Below are 22,700 nucleotides of genomic sequence, written 5' to 3'. Positions count from 1 at the left end.
CTTTTTTAATGTTATAAATATGTTCATAGAACCGACGTTTGATCGGTCTAGTGGTCATACCCACATACTGCAGACCGCAAGGACATTCAAGGAGATAAATAATATTTGTGCTATTACATGTAATGTGTTGTTGTATGATATATTGTTTAGAAGTTTGAGTAGATGTGAAAATGGTTTGTTTGGAGCTGAATCTACATGCGGTGCATGTATTACATGTATAATACCCTTTCGTGACTTTTTTATTTGTATTTGTTTGGAATCGACTATTAAATCTGAGTGGACAGCTCAGGGATATATCATAGGCTGCCTACACTTTAGGATATAGCGCTACCTATTTGTTTTGTATCTTGCATTTTCTCCCCCTTGGGTTAGCAGCTTAATCCATACATATTAATATGTCTCAGTTGTTTGCTCTACGAGCTAATCGTCACATTGATATAGATAAAATCTTCTCAGATGATGATCCCCCTGTTATTATGGAGGAAACTCCAGACAACATGTATGACCTTGTCGAAAGACTTGAAAAATCACTTATGAGTGAAATCAAGCAAATGTGGGACGTAATTACTCTTGAGAAGTATGTTGAGCAGAAAAGAATACCACGTGGATTAAGAATATTTAAACCATCCACGACAGATTTCCATAGTGAGGAGTTCCTTTTGGAGTGGAACAGAATCCTCGATAACTGTTCCTTTGAACTTATTCGATTACTCATATCCAAGCGCAAAATTCTGCTTCAAACGCTGGATAGTGAGATTAATCATTTAAAGGAACAGTTCGAGGTCTTCAAAGACCATAGCGAGTTGCCAGCTCTGGAAAATAAAATTAAAATCAAGATGGATACTTTCCAGAAAGAAATTATAGGCCGCAAACAGTCTAAATTTCACAGGGACAGAATAGACTATAAGACGGGGTGCTATAGAAGTTGGAAGAAAACATCTAAAGACAATGCTAAATATAGACATCCCAAAGCCACCACTCCTAAGGATTATTCCCATAAAATACCGAACAACTATAAGAAAGTGATAATTAGTAGTAAAGAGACTACTCCCAAACCGGTACAGTTTCTGTCCCCCAAACCTAAAAGGGTTGATAGGCGTACTAAGCCTAACCAATTAAACAACCCTGAAACACCAATTGGACATCTGGATGGGGAAATTGACAGTATCTTTGAGCGTTACCAGCACAGCAACAAGTACCAACCACTGGTGGACTTTGAGCAGGAAATCAATAACTCTAATAAAACTAAAGATGATAAACCTACCTTTTCTTTTTTAGACTGGCGGAGGACACGAGAGCAGCAGAATGCCAGAGAAGCTATAAAAGACCTGCTAGGGAAAGAAGGGACATCAAAGGACAGGAAAAGAAAAAACACTATAGAGGAAAGAGAGGAGGCAGAAAGACTAGGGAAACAAATCAGACGGTAACTCCCATCTACACTAACATATTCAACATCAGTCAACAACCGATATCTAATAAAGAAAAGGCGGTTCTTTCAAAAGGACTATCTTTTGCCCCCGTTACAGGCCCGAACAGCTTCCAATTGTACATAGATGTACAAAAATATGTAAGAAAATTATGTCTAAAAAAATATTTTGTACAAGATGCGGTGTCACGCCTGGACAGCAGCTCTAACCTCCCTATTAACCCTGCACCTAACATCCATTCCACGTTCAAAAAACCCTCTACATTTTTTCCCAGGTTCGCCGGTGGGCCGTTTGTCAACACATTTGCACAAATGGTCACCGACGACCTGGAACAGCAGAGTCGGAACTACAAATTAACTACACATAACCTTAATATGGAGGAAAAACAACTGTTACGTGCACTTGGAGAGAATGGCTCGATCGTAATGAAACCAGCAGACAAAGGAGGGGGGTTGGTAATTATGGATAAAACATACTATCTTCAGGAATCAATGCGTATCCTTGAAGATGTCTCTACTTACCAACCCCTCCCCTCTAATCCCACAGATAATTATTCACAACAATTACTTACATTTCTTAATACAGGATTAGATAACAATGCCATTACCAAACAGGAATTCGAATTCTTGTATAACCAATTCCCTATAATTCCCATTTTCTATATCATACCTAAAATTCATAAAAATCTGGAACAACCGCCTGGACGCCCCATAGTGTCAGGCATCCGGTCCCTCACATCAAACTTGTCACAATTCATCGATCATTATCTTCAACCGTATGTCATAAAACTCCCTTCATATCTCAGGGACACTACCCACATGCTGCAGACAATCAAGGACATTCAATGGCAATCACATTTTTATTTAGTTACAGCTGACGTCACATCACTTTATACTGTTATCGACCACGTTCAGGGTTGTGATGCTGTTGGCCAATTTTTAGATAATGATCCATCTATCACATCATCAGTTAAATCATTTATCACCACAGGCATTCAATTTATACTTTCTCACAATTATTTTAATTTTAATGATTTATACTATTTACAGATATGTGGCACCGCCATGGGTACCAGGTTTGCTCCAAGTTATGCAAATTTGTTTATGGGCAGTTGGGAAAATCAATACATCTGGTCCAACTGTCCCTTTGGAGCGAACCTGGTCCTATGGCGGCGCTACATAGATGATATTTTCTTTATTTGGTCCGGTTCACTAGAGGAACTAGACAGCTTCCAATTATACATGAATAATAATCCATTTAATTTAAAATTTTCATTTGTTTCTAGCAATATTTCTTTAGAGTTTTTAGATTTAGTTATATACATTTACAATAATACTATTCATACCAAAACTCATTTCAAAAAGGTTCAGGCCAACAATTACCTACATGCTAACAGCCATCACGACCCTGCGTGGATCGATAACATCCCCAAAGGCCAATTCATCAGGCTCAAAAGAAACAGCTCCACACCAGATGCATTTCATACACAAGCACAGGACCTCAGAGATAGATTTATCAATAGAAATTATTCATCTAACCATCTTGATAAAGTCATCTCTGAGGTTGAATCAATAGACAGATCAACCCTTCTTAAGTACAAACCCAAATCATCCAATACACATATTCAATTACCATTTATCACACAATTCAATCAAATGGCACCAGGAATTAAGAAGATTATTCAAAAATATTGGCCAATCCTGAGAAAAGACCCTGACCTATCTAAAATACTTCCACTAAAACCCAAAATAATATTCACTAAAGCACCAAACATAGGCCAAAGGTTGGCCCCGAGCTGTCCACTCAGATCTAATAGTCGATTCCAAACAAATACAAATAAAAAAGTCACGAAAGGGTATTATACATGTAATACATGCACCGCATGTAGATTCAGCTCCAAACAAACCATTTTCACATCTACTCAAACTTCTAAACAATATATCATACAACAACACATTACATGTAATAGCACAAATATTATTTATCTCCTTGAATGTCCTTGCGGTCTGCAGTATGTGGGTATGACCACTAGACCGATCAAACGTCGATTCTATGAACATATTTATAACATTAAAAAAGGCCTGGATACACATAGCGTGTCGAGCCATTTCCTCCAAGTGCATTACAAAAACCCCAAAGGTTTAAAATGTGTAGCGATAGAGGCAGTCACGACAAATTGGCGCGGTGGGAATAAGGCAGGGGCACTAGGTAAAAGAGAATCCTTTTGGATTTATGAACTGAAAACACTCACCCCTTTCGGGCTCAATATTGAATTTGACCTGAAACCTTTCCTTCTGGACAGATAAAGTATCCATCTAAATAATAGATTATTCTATCTTAATTACACAGGGCTCTGGTACAGCACACTACTAAATTTATTGAGTATCATAGGAGAACCACTCTATATATATATCTTATAAATATCGCATATAAGTTATATATGTAATAGGTTATTTGATTAATTTCTACTTAAAATCAATATTGTAGTAGCCACATATATTTCACTGATCATAGCATACATAATTATATGCATTTTAATTAACTCACATAATTACTCGGTCACCACTGCACAATTGTTTTTATATTATATAAAATAATTTTCACAATTGACATATTTTATTAAGCTTATAATACTTCACATACATCAAATATACACATATCTCATTCACTTCCACTTTCTTACAATATTATCACATCCTATCACCCAATGTATGGGAACATATATTTTTATACCTACACAGCACCATCACATCCTTCACCCATTATAAGGGTATATATATATATAATTTTCATATTGTTTTTTGTTTCATTAAATATATAATCTATTGTTTAGGTTAGTATGAATTCTGCTCAACATACTTCTTATATAGGGCTCACAACTGTTGTTTGATAATATCAATAATGATTCAGATTAGGCTATATATTTCTCATGTTCCATTGTCATTATTTTAGACAGTGTAAATATATTATTATTATTTAATATGTATCACTTGTCATTTTATGTTTTATGTTTGTTTTTGTATATATGTTCTTGTTCGAGACGCTGATAGTCCCAAAGTACACATCTGCGCATGAGCAAGTCTATTCTGATGTACTGCACCTTTAATCCGGGACTATATATATCGGGACATACAGGGACTACTTTTTTATACTACGTTTACCCCTGAGGAAGAAAGCTAGACTTTCGAAACGCGTAGGGTGTTTCTAAGAGGTCCTCCAGACTCGGTGGTGAATCCAGTCCCCCTTGGAACCTGCTAGCAGATGCCCGTTGGCTGCCGAATCCGGGCGGATATCCATCTGCATTCACTACAGCTCCGTTTGGCGCGCTTTCAACAGCCGAGCAGGAAGAATCTTCCGTGTCCAGGGCGCACAGAGGCTTATGCTACAAACAGAGGGAGCAAGCACTATCCACGGCTAACAACACACGTGTGAGCCCAGCAGTCCGGTGCAGCAGCAGCCATCCATAGAGGGGATACTCTTATATATCCACTGCCTGATACCTTCTTACTTTTGGTAAGCAGGTACCCCCACCTGAGTTGGAGTGCCCTAACAGTTTCTATTTTATGTATTTTATGTATTTTTAATGAGATGCTTTATTAAATGTGTTTGTAATTGGTCACTTGTTGTTCCCAGCGTCCGTCTTATGTTATATGTTTGTATGTATGTCTCACAGTATTACACTATGTTGTGATTTTTTTCCTTACATGTTTTCCCATCACATGTGGAACATCCATTCCCAGGAGAAACATCCACGCCACTGGTTGTATATTTCCATTACTATATATTATATGTTTATATTTTACTAGTGCAGAGCGCCATTGATATATAATTTTTGTACTGTTTGATACCTGACTGGGGTTCAGGGATATATCATAGGCTGCCTACACTTTAGGATATAGCGCTACCTATTTGTTTTGTATCTTGATAAGATAATGGTAATACCGCATATTCTCAATATATAATAATCATAATAAAAATTAATAATTCATGAAAAAATGTCTAAAGATAATGTATAAACTAATAAAAAATAATAAATATAATAACCACAGGAAAACAGATAAGAACAAGGAACCAGAACTAATCATAAAAATACTGGATAAGGAAACACTAGATCAAAGGAAGTCACTCAAATGCCATTCAATATTCAAACCGAAGGGAGAGCGTGTTCTGAGAATAAAGATCCAATAAGCCTCCCTTCGGTTTAATAAATTGATATGGTCACCACCCCTCATCCTGTTGCGAACCAATTCAATGCCCAAAAATGAAAAGATACCAATGCCTCCCTGTCGACACTCAGAAAAGTGCTTGGACACTGGATGATTCAGGTCATTTAATCTGATAAGTCTTAAGTGCTCCAATATTCTTATTTTAAGAGCTCTAATCGTCCTACCCACATACCTTTTTCCACATCCACATGTAATAAGGTAAACTACAAATTGACTCTTACAATTTATAAAGCCATTAATGTAAAATTTCTTAACATGATTGTCCACCTGTACATGTGGATGTGGAGAACTGTAAAAAAATACAGTAGATGGTGTCATATGTTAACTGTTAATTATTCGATTATAATAGGAACCAGGAGGTGTGGGTGTAGAGAAGGAGGGTTATCTTTCCCTTGAGAAGCAGAGAAAACAGTCTTTGAAATAGCATGCAGCTGATTTCTCTTAGGGCTCTGGAAAGAAGACTGCCTGGACTTGTTTGGGCAATCAGCGAGATAGTGCCCATCATTTCCGCAAGATAAACAGAGATCTTCTGTTCGGCGTCTATTCCTTTCCCCGTTGCTTGGCATGCACCCCTGTCTCTCCAATCGTCTTTCCGTAAGCCTGCGATTTGGATGCATAAACGGACAAATTCCTGAAATCTCTCTGGGGGCTCCAAACCGGGCTAGTTCGTCTTTAACTTGCTCCGAGAGACCTTGCCAAAAATGATATCTCTGTGCGGCCTCATTCCACTCAGTATCGTTAACCCATCTGCAGAATTCAGCGGCGTACTAGTGGGCTATCCTGTTCTAACATAGATGAGACCCAAGCAAGGGCCTCATCCTTGAGCAGGGTTATTATCAGTCCAACCTGGGCTTCGTCGGTATGATAGATGGTGGGCTGAAGCTTGAACACAAGTCTGCATTGATTAAGGAAATTCCGGAAAGATTGTTTTTCCCCCCCAAACTTTTCCGGAAGGGGTATATGGGGTGCGGTTTGCACAGGCACAGTGTTTTGACCAGGCATGGTGATTAAGGCTGCACGTTGTTCACGGTTTTCAGCTTCCGCGGAGGCGGCTTGTTCTTCCAAGCGGCCAAGACGATTGAAAATGTGTCTTTGTTGTTCTTGGTAACAACCATGATAGGTTGTAAGTCATGGAGTGTCGGAGCCTGGTCAGGTCTGTTCCAGCGGAATCCATGATAGGGCCTGTTTATTCTGTCAAGGATTGGACTTCGGCTGAAGTAGATCCCAGTGGTAGGAACAACACAGAGCGTGGTAGGGGTCACAAGCAAAGGTCAGAGGCAGGCGGCAGATAGCGTAGTCAGGAAACAAGCAGGGGTCAGAGGCAGGCGGCAGATAGGGTAGTCAGGTAACAAGTAGAGGTCGGCAACAAGGTCGTCAAGCCCATTCTATCTTGATCTCCATCGGCAACGAGGAGACTGGAACAGGACAATAGCAATAGCTAGCACAGCAGTAAACACAGGAACCAGCAAGTGCTAAGGAACCAGAATAAACAGGCAAGAGAGGAACAGGAAAGGGAAGTTTTCATAGGCAGGCTGAGAGGTAGAGCACAGGTGCCGAGGTGTCAGGTATCAGGGTCTGGAATGTTCCTTAGTTTAGCAGCAGCAATCCCGGTGGACAAGTATAGGTACTGCAGGCTAGAACCAGACATTGAGAGAGCGGCAGCAATCCCGGTGGCCAAGCATGGGGTACAGCAAGCTAGAGAATATGACACGATGTCATGGCCAACGCATTTCACAAATACTTGTTTCCTCAGGTAACTGTAAGGTTCTGAGCCTGAGTCAAAGTCCAACTCAAAGCTCCACATTTTATTGATTCTCATAAACTGGCCCAGTGGAATATTGTTAATCCATCTTCTGTTGTGATTACTTGTGGCCATTAGCAAACTGTTCGAATCCATAACTTTAAAGAAGGTTTTCGCACTCACAGAGCCATCAGGTTTGGACTCATCTACCTATATTTTGATAAAGCAGAAACATCAACCATAAAGTACAATGTTTTTCTTTTTGGCTGTGTATTTTGTTTCAACTTAATATGTAATAATAAGAGTATGAAAAGAGAAAGAGCAAGAAAGTTGAAAGAAATGACTTAATCTCTTCAAAGGCTGCCCTGATTTATTGCAAACTTGCTGCTGCTATTTGTTTTTTTTCCTCCCTCCTTTGCAGCTAACATAATGTAGGCTAAGTGGAGAAATGGATGGTACTTTAAATGTTTGTGCTTGTGAGTGTGTGCGCGCTAGTGTCAAGGTAATGTTCTGCTTATTTCATACAAAAACAATGCTGTCCTTTACTTTTACAGTGTAAACCTCCTTGTAGAATGATCCACTTGCTTACGGTTATGGAGATGTTGCTGCATTATTTACTTATGGTGAATTGAGCTACTTATAATTGCAATGTGTATTACTTATCCTGTGATATCTATTGCGCTTTTCGTAGTTAGATTTTTCAGGTACAGTACAGTATACATTTGGAAAGCTGGAAAATCTATTTCACATTGAAAAACATGGTTATGCTTTAACAGTCTCTATATGGTTTCTTTGTGTACTCTGTATCACACCACACGCTGGAAATAATGTTGTAACTATCTAATGATTCCATGTATATAAGTTAAAATTGGGAATTAAAAAGGTGCCAAATGTTTTTATTTTTGCTTCCCTGTGGCTTTCTGAAAAACTTTTCTTAGATAAATGAAAATTTTAAAAGGTTTATTGGTGAATCCCACTCCCTACATTCCTACCCTGACCCATCAGATTCCTACTAGCAACTGTACATAATTTCTCATTCTCTTCCTTACTGTATAACTAACAGTGCCCTATTAATGTCCTGTCTCATACCTTCTGCCTAGCTGTACTTGCCTTGACCCTAAATCCTTGCTTCTGTGCAACTGTGCCCTTTTGTCATATGTTTTTCTGCCCAACTAAGCCTCTAATAGCATCAACACAGCACTACTCCTTAGGGCAGCAATTTTCAACCAGGGTATCACGAGTATCCCTCATGGGTTTGGTGGCCACCAGAAGGGGAGAGCTGGGACAACTCTCCCAGCTGCCAAAGGCGCGGTAGCATGGCAGCACTTCACATAGTAGTGACCCGGTGTCTCCCGAGCTCAGCAGCAGCAGCCGTCGGTCACTGCTATCCTTCCCCTATCTGCTGGTCAGGAAGTCGCATCAACTTCCGGCTGAGTATATGGAGAGGAAGGATCAGGCAAGATCGTTCGCTCGCATGCGCACCGGCAGCTCTCGTAAAGTGAGAGAGATGTGTGTGTGTCAAAGTAAATGTGTGTGTCAAAGTATGTGTGTCAAAGTAAGTGTGTGTATGTGTGTGTGTGTCAGAGCAAGTGTGTGTGACAGAGTAAGTGTGTGTATGTGTGTGTATCAGATTAAGTGTGTGTCAGAGTAAGTGTGTGTGTGTGTGTGTATGTGTGCGTGTGTCAGAGTAAGGCCTCGTCCAGGGTGGAAGTTGCAACATTATAACGATTCCTGGCCGGCTAGGTGCGCGTGCATCTGGGGGCGCGGCCACGATGTCACGGAGCAGGTTCACCCTCATTGGGCGAACCACTCACGTGACGCGCTTATAGCACCAAAATACATTTTGCTTGCTCGGCAAGCAGCTGAGCGCCGAGCAGGAGCGCCGCCTGCTCACGCAGGCCAAGTGCATTGTCGCAACGTGTCCAGCATGAGCGCGCGCCCGCTCAGCACCCACCTCGACGAGGCCTTAGTGTGTGTGTGTGTCAGAGTAAATGTGTGTGTAAGTGAGAGGTGGAGAGTGTTTGTGTGTCTGTATAGAAGAGAGAGGAAGAAAGGGAGCAAAAGGGAGAGAATGTGGGGGAGAGGGAGTGTAAGGGAGAGAATGTAAGGGGGAGAATATGTGTGTATATAGAAGAGAGAGGGGGAGAGTGAACGTAAGGGAGAGAGGGTGGGGGAGAGGGAGGGTAAGTGGGAGAGTGTCAAGGGAGAGAGAAACAAGAGATGGTGGGTGAGGTGGTGAGAAGAGATGGGGGTGCGGGGGGAGGGGGAGGGCACAAGATGGTGACGGGGGAGAGGGTTTGGTTCCCCAGAATTTCACAATCGAATTCCTTAACAAAAATCAACTGCCTTAGGGTAATTCCAATTGGGAATGATATGGAGCAAATTGTCATTTTTCTCTTCTATATGCTATAAGAAATGCTGGTCTCCCAGAAGCTGAAAATGGGGGTAGTTTATCATAAAGAAAATGAAAAATTCACTAGAATGGAATAAAAAATAAAAAAACAGGAGAAACTATGATTAGAATTTAAACTTACTGTAAAGTAACAATGGAGATTCCCTACTACGTTCTACACTTAAAATTTGAATAAAGTAACATTTTTTAAGTGAGAAGCAAACAACCTTTTGTAAAAAACGAATGAGAGAAGTCCTTACAAATCCCATATACATTTTACGGTAAGAAAACAAAGTTATTTTACACAACAGGGATATGTAACTGTTAACTCGGTCACTTATTTATCACTGGCAACATCTATGCCTTTGTTATTGTGTATGTGCAGGTGCCTCTCATAGATGGTAATGTATTGAATCAGATTTGTAGCGAAATGAATGCACACTGCGTCAGTTTTTGACTCAATTTATTAAGATCTTTTGCAGCATATGCATCAGTTTGCGATTCAGGGAGCATCAATTTCACTGATTAATAATTATACAGTATGTATCAAACTCTGCGTGTCGGTGTATCACTTTTTTTTATCATGTATTTGTGTCCAACTATTCCTCTAAACCTGAGGCGGCATAAACATTTCTAACAAATTGCATCAAATGTCAGAAATTGTAATAGATTGCGTGTATTTATTTTGTGTTTAGCAATAATACAATGTTTTTAAGTACACTGTGAGATACGACTATCATAATCTATACACAAACCTAATGAATTAACAAAGCAATTAACAATTAAAATAAATGAAATACTTATTTTCCTCAAGATTCATATTAAATGTAATATTTCTTTGTAACATTTAATTGAATAAAAGACCATTTTATTTATAGTCAGCCAAATAAGTTTTCCATCGCCAATTGCTGACCCAGGATGATTTTTAAATTGAAGATCCTTATAGCTCATTAGCTTATCTTTCATGAAAAGAGCAGATCATCTTTTTATCAAGCTTTTAGCAGTGAAGTAAAAACACATTGAACAGTTTGACAAATGTAGAGAAATAGTGCCATCTACTGGGAAATTAGTAACACTACTTGATTTTCTCATCATGCATAAAGTAACAAAGGAGAGAGAAAGAGTAGGCTATATGATACTTTTCATTGCACTGGTTGATGATAAGTTACAAGCTTTCAAACCAAACAGATTCTTGATCAGGTATGGCAAAAGTAGAGAAAAAGGTGTGTAATATATATATAGTGCCACTTTTTGCTTCAAAAACCATTTTTAACATGGTTCCCTATAGGCTTAAGCTTGCTGCATGGTCACAGCTTTGAGCACAGCCAGGGTTAAGGTACATACCCAGAAAACCCACCCACAGACAGCTGTTTAGACCTTAATGGGTATCATCAGTGTGGGATTGGTTAACTGGGTATGCAAAGAAGCTAAAGGATGGGGCCTACCATAATACTGAATTAAGTTATGGTGAGTAAAAAAAGTGACAAAAACCCCCCACAGCAAAGCAAATATGCAAATGTAAATACAACTGTATGCTCATCTGCATGTCTTAGGCAGGTCTGCAACCCCGCCTTTCCCCATTATCACCCAGCATACAGCACTTCCACTGCAGCAAGGGATTCTGGGAAATGACATGCAAATGAGCACACAGTGTTACTTTTTGCCTCAATAACCATTTTTAACATGGTTCCCTATAGGCTTAAGCTTGCTGCATGGTCACAGCTTTGAGCACAGCCAGGGTTAAGGTGCATACCGAGAAAATCACCCAGACAGCTGTTTCGACCTTGATGGGTCTCATCAGTGTGGGGTTGATTTTACTGGGAATGCAAGAGAGGCTATGGGATAGGCTAAACCATAATACTGAGTTAAGTTATGGTGAGTAAAAAAAGTGACAAAAACCCTCCACAGGAAAGCAAATATGCAAATATAACTGTATGCTCATTTGCATGTCTTAGTCAGGTCTGCCTAAGACATGCAGATATATATATATATATATATATATATATATATATATATATATATATATATATATATATATATATATATATATATATATATATATACATATACATATATATATATATATATATATATATATATATATATATATATATATATATATATATATATATATTATACAGTATTGTAGAGAGATGGTATCTAGTTACAATTAAAGATGGGTGACATTTTTACCTAAATTCTAATCTGCCATGAATTGGCCAGTACCTTTCACCCTCAGGATTCCACAGATCAGTCTCAAAAAGGTAGACATATATTTTTTCCTATCAATGAAAATCCGTCAGACGGATTCAGAAACGAAATTATTACAGGAGGAGGAGTATGTAAATAGGGGTGCAGCCTCAAATTTAAGCTAGTTGTAACTAGGCCGGGTTTGGCTGTGGGTTGGATAGAGCTGCTGCTGTTGCTACACCATAGGTGAAACATTTATACATTATTTACATAATAAAATGTGTAGCTTAACCATTAACCTGTGACTGAACTGACCTCCTCTGTCTGTGTGTGTCGAGTCCACTCCTTGGGCCTGCCTGGTCTCTTGTACGGTTTCTGTGTCTATTATGTAAAGGATATAGCAGTATATTAGTATTTAGTAATAATATTATAATATGATTAAGAACAATACTGTTACATAGTTTCAAGGAGGGTTAAGCTTACACACATTTAGTTTCTCTCATTCTCTGAACCTAGTGTAGCACCCTGCTAGAATAATACCTCTATTCTGCATGTATCGCAGCTGCTGGCAGTGTTAGAGTTAAACAGCTGGTATATGGGTCTGTGTGTGGTTACGTTATAATGTTGCAACTTCCAGGCACATGCCTAGTCTGGTGAGGCCTTAGTCAGTTAGGAAGTCATGTGACTGGTGGGGTGATATTATTGCTACAGCAACATCTGTCCAGAGACTGGGGGAAGAAATGTTCACACCCACTGGGTATATAAATTGGGATCACCCGCCCGCTTCTGGAGAGAGAAGAGAGAGGTGAAGTCAGCCCTGGGGGTAAAGTCAGCCCTGGGGGCTGTCAGCAATTCTATTGGTGAGTGATCTGACCATGAAATATCATGGATCTGAGTTTCTGAGATCTTTGTAACCAGTCTAGTAGAAACAAAGAAGTAATCTATTCTGCTATAGCTGTCATGGGGGTGTGAGTAGAATGTAAAACCCATGTCCCTCAGATGACGCTCACTCCAGATATCAGATAATTGGTTGTCTCTAATACCACGTAGGAATTTGTCCGTATTTTTCTTCTTTACTGTTTTGGACTGAGCCGAGCTATCTAGTTCCGCGTCTAGCACTAAGTTGAAGTCCTCTTCCAAGATTGTGTGACCCTTTACAACTCTGCCTAGTGTTCTGAAAAAGGAGGTAAAGAATTTTAGATCATGTTCATAGGGGGCACAAATAGTGGCAAGTGTTAAATATTGGCCCTGAAGCTTGCCAACTAGAATTAGGAACCTTCCTTCCCTATCCCTTTTAACTTTCTCCTCCACAAACAGAAATCTGTAGTTGAGCAGTATTGCTACTCCTCTTTTCTTAACACTGGCTGAGGAGAGGTATCACTGTCTATATTGTTTATCAAAATAATTTGGATGGCTGGATGTTCTAAAGTGAGTCTCTAGTAAAAGAATGACATCCACTTTTTTCCTTTTGTAGTCTAGAAGTGCCAGCCTTCTCTTGCTTGGGTTATTCAGACCTTTTACGTTATGTGATATGATAACTTAAGACATGTGAGTGAGAGTGTGAATCCTCTTACCCTAACTCCATCCATGTCAGGACCACGCAGGAGTCCCACAGACCGCTGGAGACCTTTTGATTTCCAACTTGACCTTCAAATCAAACATGGAGAGGGAGGGGGGACCAAACGTACCGAAAGAATGGGAAAACAGAAAAACTCCATCCGAGTCTATGGTGGTTAGAGGTGACCTAGACCTGTCTGCCTTTGGGAAAAGACTCCACCCTGAGCCCCAATATAGTAGGACCCAGGGTTCCAGATGTTGAGGATGTCTGGCATCCCAAGGGGCTTTACTGGTGCTAAGGGATCTACTCCTAACACCAAGTGGATGGGGCATGGAGGCATCCTGGATAGGGCAGCTCCCACTCCAATCCCAGCTCTGCACCATGTGATGGGGAATGGGTAACCAGGCAATCAATAAAGGTATTATGCCCGGCTGGTTACCTCTGAGCCCTATTTCAGGTTGTAGAGTATCAGCTCTTCAATCTGTGTATTGTACCTGCAATGAATGTAATTGTATGGAAATAAAGAATTTATGTGTGTTTTTACCTTTCCAGTGGTGCTACCCAGTGGAGATTCAGTTTCAAAGAGGGGTTTGCGGTAAAAGTGCTGTCGATTGTGCCTATGTAGCCAGGGTCCAGAATTACTAGCCACCCCAAAAATGTAGCCAGGAATCAGTCAGATTCCCGGGGACATATATGCACATCACCACGGTCAAGATCCTCCCTTGAAAACAGTTACGCGACTCACCAGGCAGGTTTCCCTGCTTCAGCACAGACCAGAAAGGTAAAAGGGGGATAGGGATTTGTGTATCCTGGGTAAAGTAGAGGGCTCCTAAGTTGGTGAGGGTTCCCCAGAATATGTCCTGGTACCGCAGAATCAGTATAGAGATTCTGGGGGTTTCTCCAACTGTATATTAAGTTGTGAGGGGTTTGATGAAACCTAAGTCCTAGTTTCAGTAAAGGAAGGAGCTACAGCTCTGAGATTGACGCTAAGCATCTTTTCATTTCACTTTGGGACTTAGAAGAAAGAATGGGAAGAATATTCTTTGTGTTTCATAAAATGTTTAATAGCCAATGTGACTATAAGGTTATTACCATCTAAGTCAGGTTTCCAGTGTGTGAGGGATATGGCTAGTGGGCAGAGTAATATAGAATCCCATTCTACCCCTCATAAACAAAAGACTTAGACAGGTAAAAGTGTCCAAAGTATATTTTATTAAACAGTTTAAGTTTATATGTATTATGCTTGTGCACTGTATATGAGCTGGGGAACTTCCAAGTCTCCGGTTCTGAGAGACCAGATGGCCACCAAGCTGGTGCCACTGAGTCTGCTTGGGTCCCGGACTTGAAAGCCTCAGAGATGCCAAGGTGTCAAGGAGGGCAGATTACCGAAGTTAAAACTCAAATACCCACATCCTGACATGAATAAGGGCTATCGGGCAACCATTTGCCCAGTCCAGACTCTGAGGAGCCTGACACAGTTGGTGGGTTCCATATGCTAAGTGGCAGAGGTGCCAAGCTGGCACATACCCTTTGCAGAATCGAAATCCGTGCCCGTTCAGCTTCAGAGTACCGGCAAATCTCTGACAGGCTGGTAGAAATCTTCCCACATTCTGATTGGCTGTGGTGATCTGTGAATGGGACAAAAATCCTATAAGAAACCTAGCAGCCAATCAGGTCAGAAGATTCTAAGTGCCAACACAGATGCTCTTGGAGAAATAGATGCGTGCCAGCTTCAGAAATTTCAAGGCAAGACATTTTCTGTCCCACTTTTCGCGGCCAAGTTCTCAGAATAGAACGTAGCGGTCATGGCTGGAACTACAAGCTGAAAAGAGTTCCAGGACATTTGGTACTATCACCCCATCAAGGGATTTTGGCAGCTGCGGAGCAGATACAGCGGTGGCGTCTGGTAAGTCATGCCGAATTGAGTTCCAGGACTTTTGCGGGTAACTCCCGGTAACCTAAAGACTTTGTTTTATGGACTATCTGAGTTAGGAAAGGTTAGTTTTTTAGCCCAGATCCCCCAGTAAGTCTGTTTTCTACTGTTATTTATAATCCACTGTGTGAACGTCTGTTTCTATGGAATAAATGACAATTTGTTTTACTTCTTGGTTTTGCTCAGTGATATGATCCCAGTTTAAAAGTGTAAATGCGTCTCCCGTGACAGGCATCTTTATTTACTGGTGGCAGAGGTGGGATCATTGAGCCTATGTTTATAAATCCTGTGGGGTCTTGAAATATAGAGAGAAACTCGTAGATTGCGAGCTTTCAAAACCAAAGATAACGTACACATGTTTTACAAGGCAGAGAAAGCACAGGTTCCCATTGGTCACTTAGCTTAGTGCCACCAGCATAACATGGACAAGCGGTCAGGTCGGTACCGTTCATGGGACTGAGCCAAGATTGTTGCCCGGTTTGAGAGCTATGGATTACCAATAGACAGTCGGTCAAAGACTGATTATAGCAGAATGATTATAATTTAAAATTTACACACGTCACAGATGTGTCATCAATAGAGTATTTGGATCTCAAATTAACTGCATCTGTTATAGATGGTATTAGCACCGAGACACAATTCATTATAGTGTATTGTTAAGTTAGGCCAATAGGTTGAGCGCTTAGTATATGTTTAGTTTAATTTTTATCACTTTATATTATGTACTTGAATGTACTTGTGGTTTTCAGTACGTTGGTAGAACTAAACGGTGTCTCAAAACACGCATTCAAGAACACATCAGAAATATCAAAAGTGGATATGAAAAACATAGTGTATCCTGACACTTCCTATTGCACCACAATAAAGACCCCTCTGACTTGACATTTAGAGGTATTCAACATATACCTTGCGATAGGAGAAGGGGTGATGGAATTAAGAAACTTTCTTCTCAAGAAACTTTTTGGATCTTTAAATTAGATACAATGTCCCCTAAGGGGTTAAATGAGGACAAAGATGTCTGGGCACTATATTGATCTATATTTAGATAGTTCTCCTTTCTCTCTGTTTAATTATAATTTTTTATACTTTTATCGATTAGATTATTTATTTATATATTGAATTTATTATGATTTTTTATTAACATGTTTTTCCCTTTGTCTCTGTGTTTTGAGTGTTATGTTTTAATAAAATTTGTTCATGTTTTGTAATTGGCAAGAGCTCTCAGCCGGCGAGGCTCACCGCCCATTTCAACCCGATTGGCTGATACATGTAGCGACTGTCCAATACGGAAGGCGGAGGGTGTATTTAATGCTGACGATAGCCATTGCCAAATTAAACCCTGATGAAGTAGCGTCAGCTACGAAACGCGTAGGACAAATACGTTTTTAGTGCTACGATTTTAGCCCATTATACTTGGTGTTTGAACCACTGAGGTTGTGACTTTTAGCTGTGCTCACATTGCTTTGGTGAGATTGGGACTCTGTTCCTGTTTTGGACTGATCCGCATACCACGAGTGCGAAAGAGACTATAATCTCTGGCGCTGTGACGTCATCCGACAGCGACTATCATCTCTGACGCTGTGAGATCATCCGACGGCGGCGTGATCCTGTAGCGTGTGTTTACACATGCCGGCTTCCCGGAGAGGAGTACTCCCTTGACGAGATCGATACCACCGGACAGACGGGGTTCCAGAAATACCTTCCACTGAGGACGTGAAGCTGATCCCACGAGTTGTTTCAACTGAGTTTGCCAGTGACCCCTGACACCTTCTGCAGTGTGGTAACCTGTTGTGCTATATGCACTCAATGCGTTTGTTCTCTTAACCTGATGTATGCTGAATACTCACCTTTAATACTAATCAATTATAATTTGATATACTTCACTATGCGGTTTTGCGCTGTTTTTGTTTCCTGTCTGTTTTAGTGTTGTTGGAGTGTTGAGCCACCCTGACCCATTACAGCTGCAGCCGCCATACTGTTCACACGGTTACTGTATGTATCTACACTCCATAGTTGAGGATATTATTGTTTTAATTCACTTGTCACCACTAGTAGATTAATTTTGTTCAATAATTAGCTGCGCACTTTTTTCTTTTCTTTGAGCCAGGTACAGCCATCCAGCCGGTGCAGCAAGATTCACCGACAGAGGATCCTGCACCTACAGCCTGTGGTACAGCAGCGGAGATGGAGGGACAACAGATTGCGCCGTCGGGCTGCAATCCAACGATGTCCGGCAAAAGCATTTGCGCACCGTGACCATCGGAGATCGCCAAGCAGCTGGCTTGCTCGACTCCGGTGCTACTGTTACCCTAGTCCAACCTGATATGGTCCGGCCAGAGGATTTGCTCCTGGGCACCGGGATGCAAGTGACCATGCCAGACGGTTGACCGTGGTCCATACAGGTTGCACGGGTCTTCCTTAATTGGGGTGCCGGAAGTGGCATGAGGGAGTTGGGGGTTTTGCCCAGGTTAGATACTTGAGGTTCTCCTTGGTAATGAACTGGGCCATGTTACATGCTTTTTTACTGCAGAGCTGGCTCCTGTTGCAGCGATTTCCAGGAGCCCCCATCGGTCTGGGGTTTGAATCCTGTATGTAAAAAAATAAATCAGGGTTTTACATTATGGGGGGGCATGGGGGGTGTATTGGTGTTTATTAAATATTGCAAAGTTTATTGGGGCCTAGGAGGTGGGTATTGGGGCTGTTGTGTGTGTATTGTTTTTATTGTGGGTAGGGGGGGGGGTGAAGGGGGTATTATCCCCAAGGATGAGCATTTAGGCCTTGCAGTTGGGTAGCGGAGGGGTTAACCCCTTCAAAAAACCATATTTGAATGCTGTTTTCTGTCTACCCCTAATCAAATTAAGTGTTGCCACCTAGGCAGGGAACACCCTGTGTAGAAAACCATTTGTTTGAATGTGCCTCAGATGTGCTAATTAAGCAGACAGAACAACATTGTCAGGTGACTTTTTAGGCCTATATAAACCCAGTCAGAACAGCTAGTCTGCTTGCAGCCCATATCCAAGTGGCCCATTATAAGTGGCATGACTACTGAACAACTGAAGTTTAAAAGGAAGTTCCAAAGAAGTGAGGAAGAAGTGGACACCCCATCTGGCCCTGATTCCTGCATTTGAACTACGCTGGAAAGGAGGATTTCATCAATACCAGACTGCATCATTACTGCTGTGATGCTGACTTTACCATTTATATTTGCAGTGACTTCACTTCTTCTCATATTATGCACTTCTTTTTACCAGCCTCAGTATGTCTCTAACTCCATTCATATATCTCCATCTCTCCTTTCTTCACCACTTCTCTATTCACATGAACTCCTTTCTTACCTGCGTCCTCTGACACCACACAGCTATAACCCCTGCACTAAAAAATACCCTTACAAATCATCCTCACACATTCTCTTTCTATCCATGCTTCTCCTCCTTGCTTCTGGGGATATCTCTCCCAATACTGGTCCCTGTCTTATTCCTACATGCGCTCGTCCTCGCCTGCCAACTGCAACCTCTACTCATTCTGGTGTCAACCCCTCCAACCTCATACCCATCCCCTGCCACCCTCCCTCCTCTCTCCCTTTCTCCTGTGCCCTTTGGAATGCTCGCTCCCTCTCTAACAAGTTCCTCTCTGTGCATGACTTCTTTCTCTCTCACTCCCTGCTTCTCTTTGCTATAACTGAGACCTGGCTCACTCAGTCTGACTCTGCTCTTGAAGCTGCCCTCTCCTACGGTGGCCTTTCCTTCTCCCACACTCCGCACCCTGATGGCAGGGGTGGAGGCGTGGGGCTCCTGCTCTCCTCTGTCTGCCATAACCGAACCCTTCCTATTCCCCCCTCTCTTGCTTTTCCCTCCTTTGAGGCTCACACTGTCCAGATCTTCTCTCCTCTCCCTGTTCATGTGGCGGTCATCTATCGCCCACCTACCTCTACTCATCCCCCTTCTGCCTTTCTCTCTCACTTTGAATCCTGGCTCTCTTTCTTTCTCTCCTCAGACTCCCCTGTTCTTCTCCTTGGGGACTTCAATTGCCACATTGATGACCCCTCTCTCTCTTGGGCTTCCCGCTTTCTTTCTCTTACCTCTTTTTTTGGCCTTCAACAGTGGACTGCAGCCAGCACCCACAAGGATGGCCACTACTTAGACCTGGTTTTCACTAAAAACTTCTCTCTCTCCGATTTCTCCATTTCCCCTTTTCCTCTCTCTGACCATCATCTCATCTCATTCTCTTTATCTCGCTTCTCCCCTTCTCCACCTCCATCTACCCCCGGTTCTGCAGAAACCGGCGCTCTATTCACTTACCTGACTTTGAGTCCACTTTACACTCGTCCCTCTCCTATCTCAGCTCTGCTACAGACCCTGACAACCTGGTCAGAAAGTACAACTCTGTCTTGTCCTCGTCTCTTGATCTACATGCCCCACTTTCTCTTTGCCGCCCTTGCCCTTCTAACCCTAGACCCTGGCTAAATTCCCACACGCGCATGCTGCGTTCCTCCACTCATTCCTCTGAACGCCTCTGGAGGAAGTCTCACACTCTCGCAGACTTCCTTCACTACAAATTTATGCTATCCTGTTTCAACTCTGCCCTCTCGCAAGCTAAACAAGCCTACTTTTCTGCACTAATCAACATGCACAAGTCTAACCCACGCCGACTGTTCTCTGTCTTTGATACTCTACTCAAACCACCCTCAGCTGCCTCTCCTTCCTCCATCTCCGCTCAGGACTTTGCTGACTATTTTAAGGAAAAGGTGGAATCCATACGGCAGAACATCCCCTCTATTTCTTCTTCCCATCCTACACCTCTTCCTAACTCTCCTCCTGCCTTCCTTGAGTCTTTTTCCACTGTCTCAGAGGAGGATGTGTCGCTGTTGATCTCCTCTTCTCCCTCTACCACTTGCCCTCTTGACCCCATTCCCTTCCATCTCCTAAAACCTCTAGCTCCTACTATAATCCCTACGCTTACACACATTTTTAACTCCTCCCTCTGCTCTGGAACCTTTCCATCCTCCTTCAAACATGCAACAGTCATACCATTACTCAAAAACAGCAAGCTTGACCCTACCTGTCTTTTTAACTATCGACCTGTCTCCCTCCTGCCTTTTGCCTCTAAACTACTTGAACGTCTTGTATTCTCTCGCTTGCTCCATTTTCTCAACACCTATTCTCTCCTAGACCCTCTACAATCTGGCTTCCGCACTGCTCACTCCACCGAAACAGCCCTCACTAAAATAACTGACGACCTCCATGCTGCCAAAGACAGAGGTCATTAAACTCTGCTCATATTACTCGACCTCTCTGCAGCATTTGACACCGTGGACCACCCTCTTCTCCTCCACATTCTCCATACTCTAGGTATTCGGAACAAAGCTCTATCCTGGATCTCATCCTACCTCTCCCATCGTACTTTTAGTGTCTCTTCTGCTAATACCTCCTCCTCCTCTATTGATCTCTCTGTGGGGGTACCCCAGGGCTCTGTCCTGGGACCTCTTCTCTTTTCTCTGTACACACTCTCTATAGGTGACCTAATAACATCTTTTGGGTTTAATTATCACCTCTATGCCGACAACACACAAATATACTTTTCAACACCTGACCTTACACCTGCTGTACAAACCAAAGTTTCTGAATGTCTCTCTGCTATATCATCCTGGATGGCCCTCCGACGCCTTAAACTCAACATGGCTAAAACAGAGCTCCTCATACTTCCTCCCAAACCTGGCCCTACTACCTCCTTCCACATTACTGTTGGAACTACAATCATTCACCCAGTAGCCCAAGCACGCTGCCTAGGGGTCACATTCGACTCCTCTCTCACATTCGCCCCTCACATTCAAAACATTTCTAAAACTTGTTGCTTTTTCCTCCGCAATATAACTAAGATACGCCCTTTCCTCTGTTGTTCGACTGCTAAAACTCTGACTCAGGCCCTCATTCTCTCCCGTCTTGATTACTGTAACCTCCTGCTGTCCGGCCTTCCTGCCTCTCACCTGTCTCCCCTACAATCTATCCTAAATGCTGCTGCCAGAATCACTCTACTCTTTCCTAGATCTGTCTCTGCATCTCCCCTCCTGAAATCCCTCTCCTGGCTTCCGATCAAATCCCGCATCTCACACTCCATTCTTCTTCTTACTTTTAAAGCTTTACATTCTTCTGCCCCTCCTTACATCTCATCCCTAATTTCTCGGTATGCACCATCCAGACTCTTGCGTTCTTCTCAAGGATGTCTTCTTTCTACCCCCTTTGTATCTAAAGCCCTCTGCCGCCTTAAACCTTTTTCACTGACTGCCCCACACCTCTGGAATGCCCTTCCCCTCACTACCCGACTAGCACCCTCTCTATCCACCTTTAAGACCCACCTTAAGACACACTTGCTTAAAGAAGCATATGAATAGCACTGTGGATATTCTAAACACGATACATAATGCTTGGCCCCCTGCAGACGCACTTACCAGAACTCCCTCCTACTGTCTCTGTACGTTCTCCCTACCTACCAATTAGAATGTAAGTTCCTCGGGGCAGGGACTCCTCTTCCGAAATGTTACTTTTATGTCTAAAGCACTTATTCCCATGATCTGTTATTTATATTATCTGTTATTTATTTGATTACCACATGTATTACTACTGTGAAGCGCTATGTACACTAATGGCGCTACACTGGCGACACACTTTATTCGAGCTAGGCTAGTCCCACGAATTCGGGTATACCCGGGTGTATTGAGGTTTGTGACTGTTTTCTGCCCGAGTGCATTGAGGTATTTTCCAGGCAGGGATTGAAGCAATTTATTCCCGCTGGCTGCAATACTGCACAGTATATATATATATATACTGCATTACAATTCATGAATTTATGCCATCTGGTAGACACGCGAAGCATTGCAGCCTATTAAATCCTAATCATTATCATTTAACAGATCAGCCGCCCGTCAGCCAGGCATGAACCCAGGCTGGGAAGGCAAACGCAACGGGGCTTGTCAGAGGTGAGGAGCGGCGCATTCCAGGTATCTGCCAGGTACATACTGGGTATTTGCTCGAATAAAGTGTGTCGGTGCAGTATATAAATAAAGACACAATACAATACAATACAATTACCATAGCGGTTTTAACCACTAAGGTAATGAAGGGGTTAAGTCCACCCGCAACCCCCCCGCAAGGCCTAAAAACCCACTAAGAGTCAAATACCCCTTCACCCACCCCCACTACCCACATTAAGCCTGGAACGAGTGGTTAACCCCTTCAT

Source organism: Ascaphus truei, chromosome 4 (assembly GCF_040206685.1).
Source record: "Ascaphus truei isolate aAscTru1 chromosome 4, aAscTru1.hap1, whole genome shotgun sequence".
Classification (NCBI taxonomy): domain Eukaryota; kingdom Metazoa; phylum Chordata; class Amphibia; order Anura; family Ascaphidae; genus Ascaphus; species Ascaphus truei.
Note: the sequence above shows the minus strand (reverse complement) of the source record.